This window comes from Anomaloglossus baeobatrachus, chromosome 5 (assembly GCF_048569485.1).
Source record: "Anomaloglossus baeobatrachus isolate aAnoBae1 chromosome 5, aAnoBae1.hap1, whole genome shotgun sequence".
Classification (NCBI taxonomy): Eukaryota; Metazoa; Chordata; class Amphibia; order Anura; family Aromobatidae; genus Anomaloglossus; species Anomaloglossus baeobatrachus.
The window spans coordinates 583,031,281-583,049,010 of NC_134357.1; positions in this window are offsets into that span (position 1 = coordinate 583,031,281).

A 17,730-nucleotide genomic window follows, 5' to 3' on the forward strand; every position below is an offset into this window, starting at 1 on the left:
TAGTACACACGGCTCCGCTCCGTACACACGGCTCTGCTCCGTACACACGGCTCCGCTCCGTACACAAGGCTCCGCTCCGTACACATCATTTACACGCACAGCCCCACTCCATGTCATATACACATGGCTCAATGCCCTACACCTCATACACACACGGCTCCGCTCCATACACGTCATATACACATGGCTCCGCTCCGTACACACATGGCTCCGCTCCATAAACGTCGTACTCACACGGCTCCCCTCCATACACATTGTACACACGCAGCTCTGCTCCCTATATGTCGAACACACACGGCTCCCCTCCATACACGTCGTACACACACGGCTCCGCTCCATACATCTCGTACATACACGGCTCCGCTCCATACACCTCGTACACACACACACGGCTCCTCTCCGTACACCTTGTACACACACGGCTCTGCTCCGTACATACACGGTTCCGCTCCATACACCTAGTACACACACGGCTCTGCTTCGTACACATACGGTTCCGCTACGTACACATCATAAACACGTGGTTCTGCTCCATACACCTCGTACATACACGGCTCCGCTCCGTACACATCGTACACACACGGCTCTGCTCTGTACACGTCATATACACACGGCTCTGGTCCGTACAACTCGTACACACGGCTCTGCTTTGTACACCTCGTATACACACGGCTCCGCTTTGTACACCTCGTACATACACACGGCTCCGCTCCGTACACCTCGTACACACACGGCTCCGCTCCGTACACCTCGTACACACACGGCTCCGCTCCGTACACCTCGTACACACACGGCTCCGCTCCGCACACCTCGTACACACACGGCTCTGCTCCGTACACCTTGTACACACGCGGCTCTGCTCCGTACACCTCGTACACACACGGCTCTGCTCCGTACACCTCGTACATGTGGCGCCCCTGACCCGGTCAGGCGCCACAGAGTACTGCACCCATGCTGGGAAAGTACTTCCAGGTAATCCTAAGGGCCAGAACGAGGTGTGTACGCACAGACACATAGCAACCAGTTCTCCCACACCAGTAGATGGGACCCTTGGTCAGTCTCCGGAGGGGTCTGGCCTTCAAATCTTGTCAATGGGTGGAGCGGAGGAGCTGGGAGCTAGAGTGCAGAGGTTGTCAGGAAAGGAGAAGAGCTAGTCTGGTAGTGGTGAGCGGCAGTCTAGAGGCGGATATGCGCGCGGCCACTAGTCAGACCTTGCACGGGGTAGTAACCGTTAGCGGAGAAGAACGGTGTGAAGATGTAATTTACCCTCTCACTGTATATGCTGTACAGATTCCTATTTCAAGCTGGGTTCTTTGTCTTATTTGAACTACGTCTGTGTACATTTCTATTGTTGTAGGTAATCACCCCCTAAAATGCAAGGTTATATCCTCTTGAGGCACTTCCATCCCTGGGAGTAGGGGGAGGTGGGCCTAGAGTCCAACTAGTGTAAACTCTGCTTACCTGGGAGATTCAGGCAGAGTGAGCTGAAACTTGAAGGGAGCAGGAGCTCCAGCCTGTGTGGCTGTGGACACGGACGGAGCTAGGCCTGTGTGGCGGCCCGTGGGATTGTGTGGAACTCTTTGGACTACTGTAAGGACGATTGCTTTGTAATCCGGTCCGAGGATTGTCGGGAAGGGCCCCCGAATCTGTTTTACGTGGACTTATCGTGTGCTGTTCCAGTGTTCTTGTGAATAAACCTGTTGGATCGTTCCTCGGCCTGTTGTCTCTCCTTGCTCTGCTGTACACCCCGTCACAAACTGGTTGGCAGCGCTGGGATCAGAGCAGAAGGAATGGAGGACAATGGCTCAACATCAGGAACCAGCACTGCAGAGTACAAGACCTGGACTTTGGGGAGCCTGCAATCAAAGGCCCGTGAAGTAGGAGTTCGTTTCAAAGGACTCTCCAAGGAGCAGCTGATTGAGGCGCCAGAAGGAGTCTGCTCGCAAAATGACGTGGAGGAAGGATCCTCACAGCAAAGGGAGGAAAGACGGGAGCTGGAGGTGAATACCCAAAAAAGTCAATGGGTTGTGTGGTACAAGGAAAAGATGGCACTGCTTGGAGATGAGGCCACCATAGAAGATAAGAGGGAGGCCATGCGTGGAGCTGAAGAGAAGGAGCGCAGGATGGAGGAGATGGCATTGCTGGATAAGCAGCTCGCTGTGGAAGCCGCGAGAGGTTCCAGACAGACTGTAACCCCAGCACCCATCATGAGGGAACTTCCCAGGGTGTCCCGCAAAGACTTTAAGCCGTTTAATGAGGCTGCAGGCGACATTGAGGGCTTCTTCCAGGACTTTGAGCATCAGTGTCGATTAATGGAAGTCCCGGACAGGGAGCGTGTCCGGCATCTGGTTGGGCTCCTAGAGGGGGGAGCTGCTGAAGCCTATAGAGCTATGGACCCTCGGTGGAACTGTGAGTATGCGGATATTAAACAGACTATTCTAGAACATTATGCTGTGACCCCAGACACTTACAGGACTCAGTTCCGTGCTTTAGCCTGTGATGGGGAAGTGTCTTTTAAGATATATGCTCATAGACTCAAACAAATATGTAATCGCTGGCTGGAGGCAGAGGAGGCCTTATCTTGGGAGACCTTCCTGCAGGTCATCCTAAAAGAACAATTCTTTGCCCAGTGCCCCGCTGAGATCCGGGAATGGGTGCGTGAGAGAAAACCAGCGACAGTGGAGGAAGCTGCTGCTCTCGCTGATGAGGCTCTCACCATCAAGCCTCAGTGGAGGGTTCTGTTGGAGGATGGAGAGACGCCTAACAGCTCCACAACACCAGATGCCCCCAGTTATTCTGTCCCCATTGTTCCCCGTTCCTCTAAGCCACCACATGTTGATACCCGTGTTAATGTGCCTCCAGTTGCTTCTACTGCACTTTCTGGAATACGCCGGGGAGAGGAAGTAACAGAGCGCAGGTGTTATGTTTGTAGGCATCCCGGGCATTTGCAGGCCTCATGCCCAGCCAGGCCATGGAGGAATCATCCTCAAACCCCTACAGCACCTTCAGGTGGGAGCCGGCCTCCAAGTTCCCCTACCCCTTACCCAAGAGGACGCCTTGGATGGAGGGAGACCCAGCTCAGATGCTATCAATGTGGACAGCCAGGGCATCAGCAAGTCTCCTGCCCAGCTGTTCAAATGTGGACTGATCCTGCGCCCAATCGGATTGTTAATTATTTACAGCCCAGCGCCATGGAGGAAGATGTGGCACCGCTATGTGAGGACTGGCCTAGTGACTCAGCCCCCCATGTTGCACCACCAGGAGTTTACGGGGTGCGACCTGCAGTTATGACGACTTCTGCTCATCGAGGTAAGCACTTGCAGGAGGTTGTGCTGGATGGACAGAGACTTGTTGGATTTTGTGACTCGGGTGCTTTCCTCACACTGGCTGATCCCCGAGTGGTTCGGCCTGAGGCAATCCATAGAGGACCTGGGATTGTCATTGAACTGGCTGGTGGACAATGGAGGACTATTCCCACAGCCACTGTGGATCTGAACTTTGGTTTTGGGGTCCGGCGATGTGTGGTTGGGGTGATGGGTGGTCTGCCTGCAGCTGTTCTCCTGGGCAATGATGTGGGAGAGCTACGATGCCAATTCGTGGCTGCATGAAGCCACATGTAAGTAACGCTCTGCCTGTGTGTACTTAACCAGTGACCTGTAGAGGTCCCTAGTACGTACACAAGTTGGGAGGGGGAGGGATTGTGAAGATGTAATTTACCCTCTCACTGTATATGCTGTACAGATTCCTATTTCAAGCTGGGTTCTTTGTCTTATTTGAACTACGTCTGTGTACATTTCTATTGTTGTAGGTAATCACCCCCTAAAATGCAAGGTTATATCCTCTTGAGGCACTTCCATCCCTGGGAGTAAGGGGAGGTGGGCCTAGAGTCCAACTAGTGTAAACTCTGCTTACCTGGGAGATTCAGGCAGAGTGAGCTGAAACTTGAAGGGAGCAGGAGCTCCAGCCTGTGTGGCTGTGGACACGGACGGAGCTAGGCCTGTGTGGCGGCCCGTGGGATTGTGTGGAACTCTTTGGACTACTGTAAGGACGATTGCTTTGTAATCCGGTCCGAGGATTGTCGGGAAGGGCCCCCGAATCTGTTTTACGTGGACTTATCGTGTGCTGTTCCAGTGTTCTTGTGAATAAACCTGTTGGATCGTTCCTCGGCCTGTTGTCTCTCCTTGCTCTGCTGTACACCCCGTCACAAACGGTCACCTGGTAGAAAGAGTAGGATGTACCTGGTGACTAGGCACGTACGGGGTAAAGGTCTCTAGAGCAGACTCCAGTTTAACTACCTGCTAAACCTGACGGTAAGGGGAACTACAAGTACCTCACCAACCTCACAGAGTCCGAGCCTCAGCAGCAACGCAGGGACCCATAAGGGGACAGAGCCTGGAGCCATCTCACTTGGTCCACGCTGCCGGCAAACGGACCAAACACAGGGGAGAAAAGGCAGAAGCGACTCCCTGAATAGTACCCCATGGTACTCCACGTCAGGGGGTTATCCGAACACAGAGTGCTAGGAAGGCGAGCTAACAGGTTACCCTCAGACTGGCCCGAAGGAGACCTGGTCCTATCTGGTTCATCACAGCAACGCCCGGGTCAGCTCACAGCAACATCCTAAGTGAGTAAAAACCAGTTAAAAGACTTTTGGACTCAGCCTGTGTTATTCCGGGACCTGCTACCCTGCTCACCCGAGCCCCTGGGGTCTGCCTCACTCACGGGAGGCTACATCATCTGGCTGCAGACCCAATCAGCCCCAGATGCTCGTAAAACCTGCAGCGGCGGTCATTCACATTTCTTTTTTAAATCAGATCTTTTTTATTAAATCATTAGGGATCAATACAGAGAGTATTTCACTTTTCATATAACTGATAACAATAAACAGATAAACACATATGATTTATAAATCAGGTTCTTTCTCTGCATATATGTAAATATAATAATAGAGTTCTCAAATCATAATTATATTATATAACTTGAGCCTACAAACCTCGTGGCTCTACAAATAAACAAAACTTAAATTATGCAATAATGCCTCAGACTAACAGGAACACCTCCTCCATCAGCCGTGTCGCTCCACATCATATTGCTATACTCTCCTGCTCCTCCCTCTCCGTGCAGTCATCCATGAAACCATTCCAGTCCTCTCTCACCTCTTCATTCAAAGTCCATTTCGCCACAGAAAAAACTAGTTTTAATTCCCTTCCTCACACATGCCATCACTGCAGGCACAACAGTAACCGGTCCAACATTGCATCCCGAACCAGTGCACTAGAGGGTAGGCCCGGCAACTCCATCCATGGCCGCCAAATGTTGTAAAACTTTTTCAATGTTTTCCTTTTTAAATAAACTCCCCTTTCCAATCTTATGACGTTATTTAATTTGTTTTTGAGCTCTGGTAATGTTGGTGGTAGAGGGTCTAACCAGTGATATGCAAGTAGCTTTCTTGCTTGGTACAAGATACGTGCTATTCCCAGGGCTGTTGGAGAATCCGGATCCACTTCTCCTTCCCATAGACTCAACAGGCACAGGCGGGGCGACGGTGGTATTGTGATATGATATATTTGACCTATAAGTCCCAGGGTTTGGTTCCAGAAATCACCAATGTGTCCACACTCCCACATAACATGCATCAAATGGGCATCATCCTGTCCACACCTAACACACTGTGTGTTTGGTCTGAGTCCCATCTTAAATAGTAGACTGGGAGTTTTATATACCCTGTGGATGAGATATATTTGAGACAACTTTTGGCACTCCGATACCGCCAGTTTAGGAACTTGTTCCAATATATCAGACCACTGGCCTTCCGTCAGGGGACCGACGTCTCGTTCCCATTTGCTTTTAACAAGCAATGGATGTGTTTCCAGATGGGCAGGTAGTAATTTTTTATATAGTTCCGAAATAAGACCCTTAGAGGACTCAGATGTAAGCAGCCTATGTAATGTTTGATTATGTGTCACTGTTACCGGGTTTGTCCTCCCCTGTCTTTCCAGTGCATGTCTCAGCTGCAAATACTGATAAAAGAAGACATGCGGAAGGTGAAACTCCGTTCTCAGTTGTTCAAAGCTTTTAAGGAGTATTATTTTGTAGTACTTGTGACACTAAATGGATCCCTTTATCCTCCCATCCTCTGAACCCTACTAATTTTTTAATTTCTGGCAAGTCGGGGTTCTGCCACAGTGGCCAGAGCTCTGTAGGTCCGCTTATCCCCAAAAGAGACTTACCCCTGTCCCACACCCGGAATATCATAGCCAGTGTGGGATATCGTGCCCCATTTATCTGTCTTTGTCCCACATCCAACCGGCAACCTGGGTACTTCCATACTGATCCCTCTCTCACTATATCACCACTGGTATCATACCCTCCTTCTTTGCCCCAACCCCTCAGATGTTGCATCTGGGAGGCTATATAGTATATATATGGGTTTGGTACCGCCAGTCCTCCCTCCTCCTTTCCCCGCTGTAGCACTTCCAGTCGAATCCTAGCTTGTTTTTTCTTCCAAATAAGTTCCCGGAATATTGTATTAATTTTTACAAAAAATTCCCTACATATCCACACTGGAGAATTATGTATAAGGTATAGTAATTGTGGCATCATTACCATTTTAATTAAATTGGATCTGCCGACATTTGATAGCGGCAAACGGCACCAGGTATGCACTTTTGCTCTGAATCGCTGTAACAGGGGTTCCAGATTTAGGGCCTGGAAATCCTTCGGGATTGGGCTGACAATTACTCCCAGATATTTAAACTCCCGGACCACAGGAACTGGAATCTGTAAGTCCGAAAAGTCCCCCGGAAGGGGGTCCAACGGCATTAAAGCCGACTTGGACCAGTTGATTAGTAGACCAGACCTCTGTCCAAATTCCCGAATGATATTCATTGCCGGCAAAATCGAGGAACGTACCCTGTCTAAATATAAGAGTAGATCGTCTGCGTATAATGATATCTTTTGTTTCACGGCTCCACACCGAAATCCCTCTACCTCCCTGGATTTCCGTATTGCCACTGCCAACGGCTCCACTGCAGTCGCGAATAGCAAGGGTGAAAGCGGGCACCCCTGTCTAGTACCTCTTCCAAGAGGAAAAGACTCGGAGACCCTGCCATTAACCCTAACCTTTGCCACCGGTGAGTCATATAGCAGTTTTACCCAATTTATGAATCTATGTCCAAAGCCCATTTTCCGAAGTACAGCCCACATATATTCCCATTCAAGGCTATCGAACGCCTTAGCGGCGTCTAATGACAAAATTGCCCTTTCCCCCAGTACCTCAGAACTATGTTGAATTCCCAAATATAATTTCCTGAGATTCATAGATGTGGCTCTGCATGGAATGAAGCCTGTCTGATCACTGTGCACTATAGATGAGATGACTCGGGACATCCTATTGGCGAGCACCTTGGCCAGCAATTTAATGTCTGTTTGTAGGAGAGAGATTGGGCGATACGAATCCGGGATCTCTGGATCTTTTCCAGGTTTTAATATTAAGACTATTAAGGCTTCCCTCATAGAGGGCGGGAGGACCCTCTGCCTTTCAGCCTCTTCAAATACCTTAAGTAGTTTGGGTAGCAGTAAGGGTGCATACGCTTTATAAAACTCTCCAGGCAGGCCATCCGTTCCCGGAGCTTTTTCATTTTGTGTCTGGCCAAGCGCTTCCTCCAGTTCTTCCAATGAGATGTCCCGGTCCAGCAATTCCCTGTTTACATCACTCAGTGAAGGAAGAGAGAGAGCATCCAAATACTGCTCAATCTCAGTCTCCGTGAGGTCACAGTCTGATGTGTATAGCCGCATATAATACCTCTTTATTTCTCTTATTATACCCTCGCTTTCTGTTACAAAGTCACCTGATTCCGTCTTTAACCTATTTATATAAGAAGATCCTTCCTGTGCTCTAATGACTGTGGCCAGTAGGTGCCCCACGCCCTCCCCCGCCATAAAATAATTTTGTTTAAGGAAATAGCGTTTATTTTCTGCCACCGACATGAGATTTTCTTTGAGTGACATCTGTGCCTTCTCTAGAGTGTTTTTAGTTTCTACTGTTGGGTTGAGCACCACCGCAGCCTCCGCATCAGATACCTCCTGAATCAGACTCTGGGTGTAACATTTGGTTTGATTTTTGCGTATGCATATTTCTCTAATATATATGCCCCTTACCACAGCTTTCATAGAGTCCCAAACTATGTGTGGCGGTGCAGAGCACTCATTAATATGGAAGTATTCTAGAATGTTATCATGTAAAGATCCCCCAATAAGCTGGATCCAGAAGGAATTAAGTTTCCAGATAGGCCTGGGCAGAGTGACGGGGTTTCCCCATGCAAGCGTAACATGTAATGGTGAGTGATCAGATACGCTTCTAGGTAGGTAGGCCACCTTTTGTGTATATGAGGCCATAAGTGCGTTTCCAATAGCCAGGTCTATCCGTGACATGGTGTGGTGGGAGCTAGAGTAACAGGAGAATTGTTTGGTTGTGGGGTGTTGGGCACGCCAAAGATCTACAAAACCCAGCTCCGTTAGCATTCTAGCAAATGAAGTCGGGGCGGCGTTCTCCGATATGTTTCCCGAGTGTAACTTATCTAGATAGGGGATTTTAATAATTACTTACATCCCTATCAAAAGCGTCGGCACAGATGGAAGGGAATCTAAAATAGACAATATCCTTTTTACCGGTTCGACTGAATATGGTGGAGGGATATATATCGCAACCAGAATAAATTGTATACCATACAGCGTGCAAAGCAAACATACAAATCTGCCCCCCGGGTCAATCACTGATTTGGTACATGAGAACGGGATGGATTTGTGCACCAACACACTCACACCCCGTGCATGGGTCGAGTATGTGGAATGATATTCATGCGCGATCCATCCCTTCCTCAGCCAATGAACATTATCCCTGACCATGTGGGTCTCGGAGAGACATAAAATAGCCGGTAAAAGTTTCTGTAGGTGAGTAAATATAGCACATCTTTTGTTCGCATCTCCGAGCCCTCTAACATTCCACGCTACAATATTTAAAGATGTCGCCATAAGCGTAGACTAAGATATGATCCGGACGGATACTTCATACCTGGAGGAGAGAGGCGTTCTCCACCGATTCTCAAAAACATTAGGTTGAGCGACACGACTGAGGCACACCACACTTCCCAAACAGATTGCATCATACAACAATAAACAAGAAAAACAAGGAGAGAGATAGGGCTCCGCACACCAGTGCGCAGTGCCCCTGCCCTCAAAATCAAGTGTATCTTACACATTTCTCCCAAATAGAGAGAATCAGGGCTAAAAACACGCCCAAAGTCCATGCAGGGAGGGGGTCCACAACTCGCTAGTGCAGCGGGTGTCCACAATGAACCGGCCGTCTCCCAACCTGGATCCTAGATGAATTTAACTGTAATGAGCTCACCAGCATAGCGTCCCAAACAAAAACAACGCCTGGCGGCAGAAAGGGAAATCTCAGGTATTCTTCCTCCTCAGGGATCTCTCATTGATATCCAGCCAAGACAATGCCGCCCCAGCCGTATCAAAAAAATGAATCTCTCCGTTCGCAGCAATCCGCAGCTTAGCAGGGTACATCATGGAGTATGGCACTTGCAGGTTGTGCAGTCGTTTTTTGATCTCAATAAATTGCGCTCTTTTACGTTGCACTTCCATGGAGAAATCAGGAAATATTGATATCTTCCTCCCATCAATTGCAAGTTCTTTGATATCTCTGGCTTTGCGCAGGATAGTGTCCCTATCTTTATAGTGCAGTAGTTTAATCAGAATAGGACGGGGGGGTGCTCCCGGCTGTGGGGCACGCGCAGGGACCCTGTGCGCCCTTTCAATGGTGAAGAAAGAGGATAGTATGTCTTTTCCCATGGTGTCTTTAAGCCATTTTTCAAAGAAATTCAGTGGGTCATTGCCCTCCATCCTCTCTGGGACCCCCACCAGTCGCAAATTACTTCTGCGGGAGCGATTTTCCAAATCATCCACCTTGTTTAGCAGTGTGGAGATATTTTGCGTGGCCTTTCCCAGCTCTCGTGACATTGGTGGTAATTTATCCTCTGTTGTACTCACTCTTTCCTCCAACTCCCCCATTCTGACAGTCACCCCTTGCAGCTCACGTTTAATACAGGCCATATCTGAGGTGACAGTTCCCATCTGGCTGCTTAGAGTGGCCAATGTGGTATTGCAAGAGTTAATTGCTGCCAGAATGTCTCTCAGTATGGCCTCAGTGAAAACAGGTGTTGTTTGCTCCACATCTCCCCCTCCTCCCTCTGCCAGCACAGGCCTGTGTGTCTGCATACCTTGTGCTGCTGAACATGCAAGGCCCAGGGTACTCACAGTCTCACTGTCGGGTATGTTTTCTCCCTGCTCCAGGGCCCGTTCAGCGCTGCCATCGGGTGCCTCGTTGCAGGTAGGCTCTGTGCCAGGGGCCACTCTGGCAAACCGCTCCAACCTGCTTGCTACTCCCACTGCTCCAGCTCGGGATGGTGTGGATGCCGGCGGCGCCATATTGGATTCTTCAGAGGCACGCTCCTGCACGCCTCTGTCCCTTTTATTGCAGCTGCGGGTCGGCATATCCTGGCTGTGCTCGCTTCCCTGGGTGTTATAAGTTGTGTTGCAGCCCTCCAGGGTCGGTAGTGCCTGTCAGCAAGGCCGGTGTGCAGGATATTTCAGGATCCAGGCAGGAGCTCACCCACGCTGCTTCCTCTCTACATGAGGTCCAGGCCACGCCCCCGGTCATTCACATTTCTAACCGCAAACCGTGAGTGGCATCACGACATATAAAAACTGACATTACCTGTTCGCCATATTGAACAAGCCCTGTGGCGTCCCTAAACAGGATCGACATCCCTGTGGCGTCACATCTTTTTTGGTGTCACGAACAGAATCCTGCTAGCTGACAGCCCAGAAGACGTCCCTTGGATGCGAGGGAGAAAAGGTCCCTTATCCCGAGGGAGGAGCAGCTATCGCTGACTCGTCCGGACAACCCATCTGCCGCCGTTGCAAGGAAGCAGGCCACAATGCGAGAGTCTGTCCTTTAAACGGGCTAAACCTGAGGCCAAGGGCCAGTCCTCAGGATTAAGAAAACCTGGCCCGGCTGACTGCCGTTACCAGTACGTGGGTGGACGACCCACGTACTGGTAACGTACCAGTGACCTCTGCCACGTGTCTGTTTGCAGCTTCCAATGCCGCACTTTATGAGCCTCTGACAACACTTTTATATATACAATTAAAAATGGGAACACATTGTACACACACAGCTCCGCTCTGTACATGTTGTACACACACAGCTCTGCTCCGTACACAGCCCCACTCCATAGACGTCATATACAAACGGCTCTGCTACACACATCTAGTACACACGGCTCCGCTCCGTACACACGGCTCTGCTCCGTACACACGGCTCTGCTCCGTACACACGGCTCCGCTCCGTACACAAGGCTCCGCTCCGTACACATCATTTACACGCACAGCCCCACTCCATGTCATATACACATGGCTCAATGCCCTACACCTCATACACACACGGCTCCGCTCCATACACGTCATATACACATGGCTCCGCTCCGTACACACATGGCTCCGCTCCATAAACGTCGTACTCACACGGCTCCCCTCCATACACATTGTACACAGGCAGCTCTGCTCCCTATATGTCGAACACACACGGCTCCCCTCCATACACGTCGTACACACACGGCTCCGCTCCATACATCTCGTACATACACGGCTCCGCTCCATACACCTCGTACACACACACACACACGGCTCCTCTCCGTACACCTTGTACACACACGGCTCTGCTCCGTACATACACGGTTCCGCTCCATACACCTAGTACACACACGGCTCTGCTTCATACACATACAGTTCCGCTACGTACACATCATAAACACGTGGTTCTGCTCCATACACCTCGTACATACACGGCTCCGCTCCGTACACATCGTACACACACGGCTCTGCTCTGTACACGTCATATACACACGGCTCTGGTCCGTACAACTCGTACACACGGCTCTGCTTTGTACACCTCGTATACACACGGCTCCGCTTTGTACACCTCGTACATACACACGGCTCCGCTCCGTACACCTCGTACACACACGGCTCCGCTCCGTACACCTCGTACACACACGGCTCCGCTCCGTATACCTCGTACACACACGGCTCCGCTCCGCACACCTCGTACACACACGGCTCTGCTCCGTACACCTTGTACACACGCGGCTCTGCTCCGTACACCTCGTACACACACGGCTCTGCTCCGTACACCTCGTACATGTGGCGCCCCTGACCCGGTCAGGCGCCACAGAGTACTGCACCCATGCTGGGAAAGTACTTCCAGGTAATCCTAAGGGCCAGAACGAGGTGTGTACGCACAGACACATAGCAACCAGTTCTCCCACACCAGTAGATGGGACCCTTGGTCAGTCTCCGGAGGGGTCTGGCCTTCAAATCTTGTCAATGGGTGGAGCGGAGGAGCTGGTAGTGGTGAGCGGCGGTCGTGAGGCGGATATGCGCGCGGCCACTAGTCAGACCTTGCACGGGGTAGTAACCGTTAGCGGGGGAGAACGGTCACCTGGTAGAAAGAGTAGGATGTACCTGGTGACTAGGCACGTACGGGGTAAAGGTCTCTAGAGCAGACTCCAGTTTAACTACCTGCTAAACCTGACGGTAAGGGGAACTACAAGTACCTCACCAACCTCACAGAGTCCGAGCCTCAGCAGCAACGCAGGGACCCATAAGGGGACAGAGCCTGGAGCCATCTCACTTGGTCCACGCTGCCGGCAAACGGACCAAACACAGGGGAGAAAAGGCAGAAGCGACTCCCTGAATAGTACCCCATGGTACTCCACGTCAGGGGGTTATCCGAACACAGAGTGCTAGGAAGGCGAGCTAACAGGTTACCCTCAGACTGGCCCGAAGGAGACCTGGTCCTATCTGGTTCATCACAGCAACGCCCGGGTCAGCTCACAGCAACATCCTAAGTGAGTAAAAACCAGTTAAAAGACTTTTGGACTCAGCCTGTGTTATTCCGGGACCTGCTACCCTGCTCACCCGAGCCCCTGGGGTCTGCCTCACTCACGGGAGGCTACATCATCTGGCTGCAGACCCAATCAGCCCCAGATGCTCGTAAAACCTGCAGCGGCGGTCATTCACATTTCTTTTTTAAATCAGATCTTTTTTATTAAATCATTAGGGATCAATACAGAGAGTATTTCACTTTTCATATAACTGATAACAATAAACAGATAAACACATATGATTTATAAATCAGGTTCTTTCTCTGCATATATGTAAATATAATAATAGAGTTCTCAAATCATAATTATATTATATAACTTGAGCCTACAAACCTCGTGGCTCTACAAATAAACAAAACTTAAATTATGCAATAATGCCTCAGACTAACAGGAACACCTCCTCCATCAGCCGTGTCGCTCCACATCATATTGCTATACTCTCCTGCTCCTCCCTCTCCGTGCAGTCATCCATGAAACCATTCCAGTCCTCTCTCACCTCTTCATTCAAAGTCCATTTCGCCACAGAAAAAACTAGTTTTAATTCCCTTCCTCACGCATGCCATCACTGCAGGCACAACAGTAACCGGTCCAACATTGCATCCCGAACCAGTGCACTAGAGGGTAGGCCCGGCAACTCCATCCATGGCCGCCAAATGTTGTAAAACTTTTTCAATGTTTTCCTTTTTAAATAAACTCCCCTTTCCAATCTTATGACGTTATTTAATTTGTTTTTGAGCTCTGGTAATGTTGGTGGTAGAGGGTCTAACCAGTGATATGCAAGTAGCTTTCTTGCTTGGTACAAGATACGTGCTATTCCCAGGGCTGTTGGAGAATCCGGATCCACTTCTCCTTCCCATAGACTCAACAGGCACAGGCGGGGCGACGGTGGTATTGTGATATGATATATTTGACCTATAAGTCCCAGGGTTTGGTTCCAGAAATCACCAATGTGTCCACACTCCCACATAACATGCATCAAATGGGCATCATCCTGTCCACACCTAACACACTGTGTGTTTGGTCTGAGTCCCATCTTAAATAGTAGACTGGGAGTTTTATATACCCTGTGGATGAGATATATTTGAGACAACTTTTGGCACTCCGATACCGCCAGTTTAGGAACTTGTTCCAATATATCAGACCACTGGCCTTCCGTCAGGGGACCGACGTCTCGTTCCCATTTGCTTTTAACAAGCAATGGATGTGTTTCCAGATGGGCAGGTAGTAATTTTTTATATAGTTCCGAAATAAGACCCTTAGAGGACTCAGATGTAAGCAGCCTATGTAATGTTTGATTATGTGTCACTGTTACCGGGTTTGTCCTCCCCTGTCTTTCCAGTGCATGTCTCAGCTGCAAATACTGATAAAAGAAGACATGCGGAAGGTGAAACTCCGTTCTCAGTTGTTCAAAGCTTTTAAGGAGTATTATTTTGTAGTACTTGTGACACTAAATGGATCCCTTTATCCTCCCATCCTCTGAACCCTACTAATTTTTTAATTTCTGGCAAGTCGGGGTTCTGCCACAGTGGCCAGAGCTCTGTAGGTCCGCTTATCCCCAAAAGAGACTTACCCCTGTCCCACACCCGGAATATCATAGCCAGTGTGGGATATCGTGCCCCATTTATCTGTCTTTGTCCCACATCCAACCGGCAACCTGGGTACTTCCATACTGATCCCTCTCTCACTATATCACCACTGGTATCATACCCTCCTTCTTTGCCCCAACCCCTCAGATGTTGCATCTGGGAGGCTATATAGTATATATATGGGTTTGGTACCGCCAGTCCTCCCTCCTCCTTTCCCCGCTGTAGCACTTCCAGTCGAATCCTAGCTTGCTTTTTCTTCCAAATAAGTTCCCGGAATATTGTATTAATTTTTACAAAAAATTCCCTACAGATCCACACTGGAGAATTATGTATAAGGTATAGTAATTGTGGCATCATTACCATTTTAATTAAATTGGATCTGCCGACATTTGATAGCGGCAAACGGCACCAGGTATGCACTTTTGCTCTGAATCGCTGTAACAGGGGTTCCAGATTTAGGGCCTGGAAATCCTTCGGGATTGGGCTGACAATTACTCCCAGATATTTAAACTCCCGGACCACAGGAACTGGAATCTGTAAGTCCGAAAAGTCCCCCGGAAGGGGGTCCAACGGCATTAAAGCCGACTTGGACCAGTTGATTAGTAGACCAGACCTCTGTCCAAATTCCCGAATGATATTCATTGCCGGCAAAATCGAGGAACGTACCCTGTCTAAATATAAGAGTAGATCGTCTGCGTATAATGATATCTTTTGTTTCACGGCTCCACACCGAAATCCCTCTACCTCCCTGGATTTCCGTATTGCCACTGCCAACGGCTCCACTGCAGTCGCGAATAGCAAGGGTGAAAGCGGGCACCCCTGTCTAGTACCTCTTCCAAGAGGAAAAGACTCGGAGACCCTGCCATTAACCCTAACCTTTGCCACCGGTGAGTCATATAGGAGTTTTACCCAATTTATGAATCTATGTCCAAAGCCCATTTTCCGAAGTACAGCCCACATATATTCCCATTCAAGGCTATCGAACGCCTTAGCGGCGTCTAATGACAAAATTGCCCTTTCCCCCGGTACCTCAGAACTATGTTGAATTCCCAAATATAATTTCCTGAGATTCATAGATGTGGCTCTGCATGGAATGAAGCCTGTCTGATCACTCTGCACTATAGATGAGATGACTCGGGACATCCTATTGGCGAGCACCTTGGCCAGCAATTTAATGTCTGTTTGTAGGAGAGAGATTGGGCGATACGAATCCGGGATCTCTGGATCTTTTCCAGGTTTTAATATTAAGACTATTAAGGCTTCCCTCATAGAGGGCGGGAGGACCCTCTGCCTTTCAGCCTCTTCAAATACCTTAAGTAGTTTGGGTAGCAGTAAGGGTGCATACGCTTTATAAAACTCTCCAGGCAGGCCATCCGTTCCCGGAGCTTTTTCATTTTGTGTCTGGCCAAGCGCTTCCTCCAGTTCTTCCAATGAGATGTCCCGGTCCAGCAATTCCCTGTTTACATCACTCAGTGAAGGAAGAGAGAGAGCATCCAAATACTGCTCAATCTCAGTCTCCGTGAGGTCACAGTCTGATGTGTATAGCCGCATATAATACCTCTTTATTTCTCTTATTATACCCTCGCTTTCTGTTACAAAGTCACCTGATTCCGTCTTTAACCTATTTATATAAGAAGATCCTTCCTGTGCTCTAATGACTGTGGCCAGTAGGTGCCCCACGCCCTCCCCCGCCATAAAATAATTTTGTTTAAGGAAATAGCGTTTATTTTCTGCCACCGACATGAGATTTTCTTTGAGTGACATCTGTGCCTTCTCTAGAGTGTTTTTAGTTTCTACTGTTGGGTTGAGCACCACCGCAGCCTCCGCATCAGATACCTCCTGAATCAGACTCTGGGTGTAACATTTGGTTTGATTTTTGCGTATGCATATTTCTCTAATATATATGCCCCTTACCACAGCTTTCATAGAGTCCCAAACTATGTGTGGCGGTGCAGAGCACTCATTAATATGGAAGTATTCTAGAATGTTATCATGTAAAGATCCCCCAATAAGCTGGATCCAGAAGGAATTAAGTTTCCAGATAGGCCTGGGCAGAGTGACGGGGTTTCCCCATGCAAGCGTAACATGTAATGGTGAGTGATCAGATACGCTTCTAGGTAGGTAGGCCACCTTTTGTGTATATGAGGCCATAAGTGCGTTTCCAATAGCCAGGTCTATCCGTGACATGGTGTGGTGGGAGCTAGAGTAACAGGAGAATTGTTTGGTTGTGGGGTGTTGGGCACGCCAAAGATCTACAAAACCCAGCTCCGTTAGCATTCTAGCAAATGAAGTCGGGGCGGCGTTCTCCGATATGTTTCCCGAGTGTAACTTATCTAGATAGGGGATTTTAATAATTACTTACATCCCTATCAAAAGCGTCGGCACAGATGGAAGGGAATCTAAAATAGACAATATCCTTTTTACCGGTTCGACTGAATATGGTGGAGGGATATATATCGCAACCAGAATAAATTGTATACCATACAGCGTGCAAAGCAAACATACAAATCTGCCCCCCGGGTCAATCACTGATTTGGTACATGAGAACGGGATGGATTTGTGCACCAACACACTCACACCCCGTGCATGGGTCGAGTATGTGGAATGATATTCATGCGTGATCCATCCCTTCCTCAGCCAATGAACATTATCCCTGACCATGTGGGTCTCGGAGAGACATAAAATAGCCGGTAAAAGTTTCTGTAGGTGAGTAAATATAGCACATCTTTTGTTCGCATCTCCGAGCCCTCTAACATTCCACGCTACAATATTTAAAGATGTCGCCATAAGCGTAGACTAAGATATGATCCGGACGGATACTTCATACCTGGAGGAGAGAGGCGTTCTCCACCGATTCTCAAAAACATTAGGTTGAGCGACACGACTGAGGCACACCACACTTCCCAAACAGATTGCATCATACAACAATAAACAAGAAAAACAAGGAGAGAGATAGGGCTCCGCACACCAGTGCGCAGTGCCCCTGCCCTCAAAATCAAGTGTATCTTACACATTTCTCCCAAATAGAGAGAATCAGGGCTAAAAACACGCCCCAAGTCCATGCAGGGAGGGGGTCCACAACTCGCTAGTGCAGCGGGTGTCCACAATGAACCGGCCGTCTCCCA